This window comes from Oncorhynchus keta, chromosome 8, assembly GCF_023373465.1.
Source record: "Oncorhynchus keta strain PuntledgeMale-10-30-2019 chromosome 8, Oket_V2, whole genome shotgun sequence".
NCBI lineage: Eukaryota > Metazoa > Chordata > Actinopteri > Salmoniformes > Salmonidae > Oncorhynchus > Oncorhynchus keta.
Window position 1 is genome coordinate 44,791,865 of NC_068428.1, and position 10,669 is coordinate 44,802,533.

The 10,669-nt window shown below is 52.3% G+C and overlaps 1 protein-coding gene and 1 long non-coding RNA gene across 7 annotated transcripts in view; both read right to left on the reverse strand.

Moving 5' to 3' along the window:
* The window catches only part of flvcr2b (FLVCR heme transporter 2b), a 78,589-nt gene that overhangs the window by 6,605 nt on the left and 61,315 nt on the right, over window positions 1–10,669 (reverse strand). The window lies entirely within an intron of this gene.
* Window positions 1,025–4,425, reverse strand: LOC127931496 (uncharacterized). Of its 3 annotated transcripts, none has more exons than XR_008141488.1 (3): window positions 4,395–4,425; window positions 1,600–1,636; window positions 1,025–1,125 (listed from the first exon to the last, which is right to left on the reverse strand). It is a non-coding gene; the product is annotated as an uncharacterized LOC127931496 (long non-coding RNA). The 3 variants fall into 3 exon arrangements; XR_008141487.1 differs by lacking the exon at window positions 4,395–4,425 and adding an exon at window positions 2,253–2,283; XR_008141486.1 differs by lacking the exon at window positions 4,395–4,425 and adding an exon at window positions 1,919–1,949.

Here is a 10,669-nt window from a genome sequence, read left to right on the forward strand (position 1 = left end):
AAACTGTTTAACAGTGTTTGGTATAGGCTATCTCCCTGACATCTGGAACCAGGGACGAATAATACCAATTTTGCATTAAAAATAACATTTAAAAAAATACACATTTTACCCAAACAATTATCGTGGCATTTGTGTCAACAGCAACCTGGGGGGAAATATTCAGCACCATCATGAACAGCAGATCACTGCACGTTCTGAGTGAACACAACATCCTGAGCAAAAGTCAAATTGTATACCAAATTATCAAACCATATTTACATCTTACACACCCTAATTGATAAAACACAAATTCTCGTGCTTTGTAGACTTCCAAAAAGCTTATTATTACATTTGACATTAACTCTTTTTACTGAAATTAAATTTAAAAAGTGGTGTGGGAGGAAAAACATAATCAAATCAATGTACACTAATAACAAATGCAGTCAACATGATGAACATAAGATGTATTTTCCCAAGGGTGAGGAGTACAAATTCAGCTCAAGTCTATTTAATATCTAGATAAATGAAATGGCAAGAAAACGCTTGAGCAATCAACAGCGCCCGATCTCACTCTTAACGACACACACGCTTCCTGTAGTCAGACGACCTGGTGCTGCTGTCCCACACAAAAGACGGTTACAACAACCATTAGATCATCTGCTAATAGTTCTGTCAAACCTGGACCCGGACGGTCAAACCTCAACGAGACAAACATTCTAACGTTCCAGAACAAGGTCCAGATGTCAGGGAAACAGATATACTGGGCTCTACTGATATAGAACACACGTACATTCTGAGGTTCCAGAACAAGTTCCAGATGTCAGGGAAACAGATATACTGGGCTCTACTGATATAGAACACACGTACATTCTGAGGTTCCAGAACAAGGTCCAGATGTCAGGGAAACGGATATACTGGGCTCTACTGATATAGAACACACGTACATTCTGAGGTTCCAGAACAAGTTCCAGATGTCAGGGAAACAGATATACTGGGCTCTACTGATATATAACACACGTACATTCTGAGGTTCCAGAACAAGCTAGCAGCACCACAGGGAACGTCAACCTAGCAGCACCACGGGGAACGTCAACCTAGCAGCACCACGGGGAACGTCAACCTAGCAGCACCACGGGGAACGTCAACCTAGCAGCACCACGGGGAACGTCAACCTAGCAGCACCACAGGGAACGTCAACCTAGCAGCACCACGGGGAACGCCAACCTAGCAGCACCACGGGAACGCCAACCTAGCAGCACCACGGGAACGCCAACCTAGCAGCACCACAGGGAACGCCAACCTAGCAGCACCACGGGAACGCCAACCTAGCAGCACCACGGGAACGCCAACCTAGCAGCACCACGGGAACGCCAACCTAGCAGCACCACAGGGAACGCCAACCTAGCAGCACCACAGAGAACGCGTCAACCTAGCAGCACCACAGGGAACGCCAACCTAGCAGCACCACAGGGAACGTCAACCTAGCAGCACCACGGGAAGGTCAACCTAGCAGCACCACAGGGAACGTCAACCTAGCAGCACCACAGGAACGTCAACCGAACGTCAACCTAGCAGCACCACAGGGATCGTCAACCTAGCAGCACCACAGGGAACGTCAACCTAGCAGCACCACAGGGAACGTCAACCGAACGTCAACCTAGCAGCACCACAGGGAACGTCAACCTAGCAGCACCACAGGGAACGTCAACCTAGCAGCACCACAGGGAACGTCAACCTAGCAGCACCACGGGGAACGTCAACCGAACGTCAACCTAGCAGCACCACAGGGAACGTCAACCGAACGTCAACCTAGCAGCACCACGGGGAACGTCAACCTAGCAGCACCACAGGGAACGTCAACCTAGCAGCACCACAGGGAACGTCAACCTAGCAGCACCACAGGGAACGTCAACCTAGCAGCACCACAGGGAACGTCAACCTAGCAGCACCACGGGGAACGTCAACCTAGCAGCACCACAGGGAACGTCAACCTAGCAGCACCACGGGGAACATCAACCTAGCAGCACCACAGGGAACGTCAACCGAACGTCAACCTAGCAGCACCACAGGGAACGTCAACCTAGCAGCACCACAGGGAACGTCAACCTAGCAGCACCACAGGGAACATCAACCTAGCAGCACCACAGGGAACGTCAACCTAGCAGCACCACAGGGAACGTCAACCTAGCAGCACCACAGGGAACGTCAACCTAGCAGCACCACGGGGAACATCAACCTAGCAGCACCACGGGGAACGTCAACCGAACGTCAACCTAGCAGCACCACGGGGAACGTCAACCTAGCAGCACCACAGGGAATATCAACCTAGCAGCACCACAGGGAACATCAACCTAGCAGCACCACAGGGAACGTCAACCTAGCAGCACCACAGGGAACATCAACCTAGCAGCACCACGGGAACGTCAACCTAGCAGCACCACAGGGAACGTCAACCTAGCAGCACCACAGGGAACGTCAACCTAGCAGCACCACAGGGAACATCAACCTAGCAGCACCACAGGGAACATCAACCTAGCAGCACCACAGGGAACATCAACCTAGCAGCACCACAGGGAACGTCAACCTAGCAGCACCACAGGGATCGTCAACCTAGCAGCACCACAGGGAACGTCAACCGAACGTCAACCTAGCAGCACCACAGGGAACGTCAACCGAACGTCAACCTAGCAGCACCACGGGGAACGTCAACCGAACGTCAACCTAGCAGCACCACAGGGAACGTCAACCGAACGTCAACCTAGCAGCACCACGGGGAACGTCAACCTAGCAGCACCACAGGGAACGTCAACCTAGCAGCACCACGGGAACGTCAACCTAGCAGCACCACGGGAACGTCAACCTAGCAGCACCACGGGGAACATCAACCTAGCAGCACCACAGGGAACATCAACCTAGCAGCACCACAGGGAACGTCAACCTAGCAGCACCACAGGGAACATCAACCTAGCAGCACCACAGGGAACGTCAACCTAGCAGCACCACAGGGAACATCAACCTAGCAGCACCACGGGGAACATCAACCTAGCAGCACCACGGGGAACGTCAACCGAACGTCAACCTAGCAGCACCACAGGGAACGTCAACCTAGCAGCACCACAGGGAACGTCAACCGAACGTCAACCTAGCAGCACCACAGGGAACGTCAACCTAGCAGCACCACAGGGAACGTCAACCTAGCAGCACCACAGGGAACGTCAACCTAGCAGCACCACAGGGAACGTCAACCGAACGTCAACCTAGCAGCACCACAGGGAACGTCAACCTAGCAGCACCACAGGGAACGTCAACCTAGCAGCACCACGGGGAACATCAACCTAGCAGCACCACAGGGAACGTCAACCTAGCAGCACCACAGGGAACATCAACCTAGCAGCACCACAGGGAACGTCAACCTAGCAGCACCACGGGGAACATCAACCTAGCAGCACCACAGGGAACGTCAACCTAGCAGCACCACAGGGAACGTCAACCTAGCAGCACCACAGGGAACGTCAACCGAACGTCAACCTAGCAGCACCACAGGGAACGTCAACCTAGCAGCACCACAGGGAACGTCAACCGAACGTCAACCTAGCAGCACCACAGGGAACGTCAACCTAGCAGCACCACAGGGAACGTCAACCTAGCAGCACCACAGGGAACGTCAACCTAGCAGCACCACAGGGAACGTCAACCGAACGTCAACCTAGCAGCACCACAGGGAACGTCAACCTAGCAGCACCACAGGGAACGTCAACCTAGCAGCACCACAGGGAACGTCAACCGAACGTCAACCTAGCAGCACCACAGGGAACGTCAACCTAGCAGCACCACAGGGAACGTCAACCTAGCAGCACCACAGGGAACGTCAACCGAACGTCAACCTAGCAGCGCCACAGGGAACGTCAACCGAACGTCAACCTAGCAGCACCACAGGGAACGTCAACCTAGCAGCACCACAGGGAACGTCAACCTAGCAGCACCACAGGGAACGTCAACCTAGCAGCACCACAGGGAACGTCAACCTAGCAGCACCACAGGGAACGTCAACCTAGCAGCACCACAGGGAACGTCAACCTAGCAGCACCACAGGGAACGTCAACCTAGCAGCACCACAGGGAACGTCAACCTAGCAGCACCACAGGGAACGTCAACCTAGCAGCACCACAGGGAACGTCAACCTAGCAGCACCACAGGGAACGTCAACCTAGCAGCACCACAGGGAACGTCAACCTAGCAGCTCCACAGGGAACGTCAACCTAGCAGCACCACAGGGAACGTCAACCTAGCAGCACCACAGGGAACGTCAACCTAGCAGCACCACAGGGAACGTCAACCTAGCAGCACCACAGGGAACATCAACCTAGCAGCACCACAGGGAACGTCAACCTAGCAGCACCACAGGGAACATCAACCTAGCAGCACCACGGGGAACGTCAACCTAGCAGCACCACAGGGAACGTCAACCTAGCAGCACCACAGGGAACGTCAACCTAGCAGCTCCACAGGGAACGTCAACCTAGCAGCACCACAGGGAACGTCAACCTAGCAGCACCACAGGGAACGTCAACCTAGCAGCACCACAGGGAACGTCAACCTAGCAGCACCACAGGGAACGTCAACCTAGCAGCACCACAGGGAACGTCAACCTAGCAGCACCACAGGGAACGTCAACCTAGCAGCACCACAGGGAACGTCAACCTAGCAGCACCACAGGGAACGTCAACCTAGCAGCACCACAGGGAACGTCAACCTAGCAGCACCACAGGGAACGTCAACCTAGCAGCACCACAGGGAACGTCAACCTAGCCTTGAATGAACTGAAAGACAAAGCAAGCAGGGCTTTCTATGCCATTAAACCAAATGTATTAAACTAGACGCACAAATTAGGATCTGGCTCATAATATTCTAAATCAATAATAGAACCAATAGCACTATGTGGCAATGAAGTGTGGGGTCTACTATAAGGCAGTGAAGTGTGGGGTCCACTATATGGCAGTGAAGTGTGGGGTCCACTATATGGCAGTGAAGTGTGGGGTCCACTATATGGCAGTGAAGTGGGGTCAGTGAAGTGGGGGTCCACTATATGGCAGTGAAGTGTGGGGTCCACTATAAGGCAGTGAAGTGGGGTCCACTATATGGCAGTGAAGTGGGGGCCAGGCAGTGAAGTGTGGGGTCCACTATATGGCAGTGAAGTGGGGGTCCACTATATGGCAGTGAAGTGGGGGTCCACTATATGGCAGTGAAGTGTGGGGTCCACTATAAGGCAGTGAAGTGTGGGGTCCACTATATGGCAGTGAAGTGTGGGGTCCGCTATATGGCAGTGAAGTGTGGGGTCCGCTATATGGCAGTGAAGTGTGGGGTCCGCTATATGGCAGTGAAGTGTGGGGTCCGCTATATGGCAGTGAAGTGTGGGGTCCGCTATAAGGCAGTGAAGTGTGGGGTCCGCTATAAGGCAGTGAAGTGTGGGGTCCGCTATAAGGCAGTGAAGTGTGGGGTCCGCTATAAGGCAGTGAAGTGTGGGGTCCGCTATAAGGCAGTGAAGTGTGGGGTCCGCTATAAGGCAGTGAAGTGTGGGGTCCGCTATAAGGCAGTGAAGTGTGGGGTCCGCTATAAGGCAGTGAAGTGTGGGGTCCGCTATAAGGCAGTGAAGTGTGGGGTCCGCTATAAGGCAGTGAAGTGTGGGGTCCACTATAAGGCAGTGAAGTGTGGGGTCCGCTATAAGGCAGTGAAGTGTGGGGTCCGCTATAAGGCAGTGAAGTGTGGGGTCCGCTATAAGGCAGTGAAGTGTGGGGTCCGCTATAAGGCAGTGAAGTGTGGGGTCCGCTATAAGGCAGTGAAGTGTGGGGTCCGCTATACGGCAGTGAAGTGTGGGGTCCGCTATAAGGCAGTGAAGTGTGGGGTCCACTATACGGCAGTGAAGTGTGGGGTCCACTATAAGGCAGTGAAGTGTGGGGTCCACTATACGGCAGTGAAGTGTGGGGTCCACTATACGGCAGTGAAGTGTGGGGTCCACTATACGGCAGTGTGGGGTCCACTATACGGCAGTGTGGGGTCCGCTATACGGCAGTTAAGTGTGGGGTCCGCTATAAGGCAGTTAAGTGTGGGGTCCACTATATGGCAGTGAAGTGTGGGGTCCATTATACGGCAGTGAAGTGTGGGGTCCACTATACGGCAGTGAAGTGTGGGGTCCACTATACGGCAGTGTGGGGTCCACTATACGGCAGTGTGGGGTCCACTATACGGCAGTGTGGGGTCCACTATACGGCAGTGTGGGGTCCACTATACGGCAGTGTGGGGTCCACTATACGGCAGTGTGGGGTCCACTATACGGCAGTGTGGGGTCCACTATACGGCAGTGTGGGGTCCACTATACGGCAGTGTGGGGTCCACTATACGGCAGTGTGGGGTCCACTATACGGCAGTGTGGGGTCCACTATACGGCAGTGTGGGGTCCACTATACGGCAGTGTGGGGTCCACTATACGGCAGTGTGGGGTCCACTATACGGCAGTGTGGGGTCCACTATACGGCAGTGTGGGGTCCACTATACGGCAGTGTGGGGTCCACTATACGGCAGTGTGGGGTCCACTATACGGCAGTGTGGGGTCCACTATACGGCAGTGTGGGGTCCACTATACGGCAGTGTGGGGTCCACTATACGGTGTGGGGTCCACTATACGGCAGTGTGGGGTCCACTATACGGCAGTGTGGGGTCCACTATACGGCAGTGTGGGGTCCACTATACGGCAGTGTGGGGGTCCACTATACGGCAGTGTGGGGTCCACTATACGGCAGTGTGGGGTCCACTATACGGCAGTGTGGGGTCCACTATACGGCAGTGTGGGGTCCACTATACGGCAGTGTGGGGTCCACTATACGGCAGTGTGGGGTCCACTATACGGCAGTGTGGGGTCCACTATACGGCAGTGTGGGGTCCACTATACGGCAGTGTGGGGTCCACTATACGGCAGTGTGGGGTCCACTATGTGGGGTCCACTATACGGCAGTGTGGGGTCCACTATACGGCAGTGTGGGGTCCACTATACGGCAGTGTGGGGTCCACTATACGGCAGTGTGGGGTCCACTATACGGCAGTGTGGGGTCCACTATACAGGGTGTGGGGTCCACTATATGGCAGTGTGGGGTCCACTATATGGCAGTGTGGGGTCCACTATATGGCAGTGTGGGGTCCACTATGGCAGTGTGGGGTCCACTATATGGCAGTGTGGGGTCCACTATATGGCAGTGCACTATATGGCAGTGTGGGGTCCACTATATGGCAGTGTGGGGTCCACTATATGTGTGGGGTCACTATACGGCAGTGTGGGGTCCACTATATGGCAGTGTGGGGTCCACTATATGGCAGTGTGGGGTCCACTATATGGCAGTGTGGGGTCCACTATATGGCAGTGTGGGGTCCACTATATGGCAGTGTGGGGTCCACTATATGGCAGTGTGGGGTCCACTTACGAAGCAATAATGACAAATGGGACAAACACCCAAATGAACCCTGCAAGAGGTGACCATAGAGAAGAATCATCTGGTTCTGAGGCTTAGTTCACTAACCGCTACCAATCCAACAAAGCCACAGAGCAGCACTCAAATATCACCTATTGGAAAGACACCACAACAAAAATTAAGTAAACTTCAATGCTATTAGTCTCTAAACAGACAGTACATGGTGGCAGACTATCTGACCACCATGACTGATAGAAAACACAGAAACAATGACAAAATGTACAGACTCATTGAGCACAACCTGGCCATAGAAACCGTCCGTTAGACAGGTCTAACAACCCAGAGATGACAGCCTGGCCATAGAAACCGTCCGTTAGACAGATCTGACAACCCAGAGAGGACAACCTGGCCATAGAAACCGTCCGTTAGACAGGTCTAACAACCCAGAGATGACAGCCTACCCATAGAAACCGTCCGTTAGACAGATCTGACACCCCAGAGAAGACAGCCTGGCCATAGAAACCATCACAGACAGATCTGACAACCCAGAGAGGACAGCCTGGCCATAGAAACCGTCACAGACAGATCTGACAACCCAGAGAGGACAGCCTGGCCATAGAAACCGTCACAGACAGATCTGACAACCCAGAGAGGACAGCCTGGCCATAGAAACCATCACAGACAGATCTGACAACCCAGAGGACAGCCTGGCCATAGAAACCGTCCGTTAGACAGAACTGACAACCCAGAGGACAGCCTGGCCATAGAAACCGTCCGTTAGACAGATCTGACAACCCAGAGAGGACAGCCTGGCCATAGAAACCGTCACAGACAGATCTGACAACCCAGAGAGGACAGCCTGGCCATAGAAACCGTCCGTTAGACAGATCTGACAACCCAGAGGACAGCCTGGCCATAGAAACCGTCCGTTAGACAGATCTGACAACCCAGAGGACAGCCTGGCCATAGAAACCGTCCGTTAGACAGATCTGACAACCCAGAGAGGACAGCCTGGCCATAGAAACCGTCCGTTAGACAGAACTGACAACCCAGAGAGGACAGCCTGGCCATAGAAACCGTCCGTTAGACAGATCTGACAACCCAGAGGACAGCCTGGCCATAGAAACCGTCCGTTAGACAGAACTGACAACCCAGAGAGGACAGCCTGGCCATAGAAACCATCACAGACAGATCTGACAACCCAGAGGACAGCCTGGCCATAGAAACCATCACAGACAGATCTGACAACCCAGAGGACAGCCTGGCCATAGAAACCGTCCGTTAGACAGAACTGACAACCCAGAGAGGACAGCCTGGCCATAGAAACCGTCACAGACAGATCTGACAACCCAGAGAGGACAGGTTGTGCTCACTCTAACCCTCAGAGAGGTCCTGACAGAGATGTACTTTCTCCTACAATGACAGAACGATGCAGACTTAGAGCCAATTTTCTTTGCTAAAATGTACAAAAATGTTGAAACTAAAAACAGAAAAGGAAAAAAAATATATATTTGGAGAAAACACCTTTGTGCAAAATATGTAGCTTCCTGCCACACCCATAGGGACAGCCAGTGGAACAACCAACCAGACCAATGCTACCCGTGTCCATTTCATCATTGTCCTCATGCATGTCTTACTGTAGGGTCCTGTTAAATTGTTACTACTCACTTAGTATTATTTTTCTTACTATTATCATCCATCCGTCATCACTGATTTGATACATGTCTATATGTAAAAGCTTTGGCAATGTATGTGGTAACACTATCCATGCCAATAAAGCCTTTCGAATTTGAATTGGAGGTACAGAGAGCGAGACAGAGAGCGAGACAGAGAGCGAGACAGAGAGCGAGACAGAGAGCGAGACAGAGAGCGAGACCGAGACAGAGACAGAGAAAGCGACAGAGACAGAGAAAGCGACAGAGCGAGAGAAAGCGACAGAGCGAGAGAAAGCGACAGAGCGAGAGAAAGCGACAGAGCGAGAGAAAGCGACAGAGCGAGAGAAAACGACAGATCGATAGAAAACGAAAGAGAGAAGTTCGTGATTAAATATTTGTTTAATAATATAATATTTGTCTAATATTGAGTTAATACAAACTCAATAGGAACTACCAGAACCAAGCTCGCCATCTTTATTTGGGGGATTCCTGTGTATCGTGTTGTATTGTTTGGTAGTACTGCACTGTTGGAGCTATAAGGAAACATACATGTAGCTCTGAGTCTATTTTTATCCAATGTAAAAAACACAATTTCAAATGTTGCTACATGAGACCGATTTGAGCCGGTCGGTCACATGCTGTTGCTACATGAGACCGATTTGAGCCGGTCGGTCACATGCTGTTGCTACATGAGACCGATTTGAGCCGGTCGGTCACATGCTGTTGCTACATGAGACCGATTTGAGCCGGTCGGTCACATGCTGTTGCTACATGAGACCGATTTGAGCCGGTCGGTCACATGCTGTTGCTACATGAGACCGATTTGAGCCGGTCGGTCACATGCTGTTGCTACATGAGACCGATTTGAGCCGGTCGGTCACATGCTGTTGCTACATGAGACCGATTTGAGCCGGTCGGTCACATGCTGTTGCTACATGAGACCGATTTGAGCCGGTCGGTCACATGCTGTTGCTACATGAGACCGATTTGAGCCGGTCGGTCACATGCTGTTGCTACATGAGACCGATTTGAGCCGGTCAGTCACATGCTGTTGCTACATGAGACCGTTTTGAGCCGGTCGGTCACATGCTGTTGCTACATGAGACCGATTTGAGCCGGTCGGTCACATGCTGTTGCTACATGAGACCGATTTGAGCCGGTCGGTCACATGCTGTTGCTACATGAGACCGATTTGAGCCGGTCGGTCACATGCTGTTGCTACATGAGACCGATTTGAGCCGGTCAGTCACATGCTGTTGCTACATGAGACCGATTTGAGCCGGTCGGTCACATGCTGTTGCTACATAAGACCGATTTGAGCCGGTCAGTCACATGCTCGTCACATTATCAAGGGTACCACTTTTTTTCAAATTGGAAACTTTATACAGCAATTTCAAAAGAATGGTAGTGAAAGACACCATTGAGTAACAAAGACAACACCAATTCTGTCAACTGCTCGCTGAATCTCGACAATTTGTGCCTCCTTCAAATTGGGCAGATGCAGCGAACACTCCCCTTCCAACCTGACAGAGCTTGAGAGGATCTGCAGAGAACAATGGGAGAAACTCCCCAAAT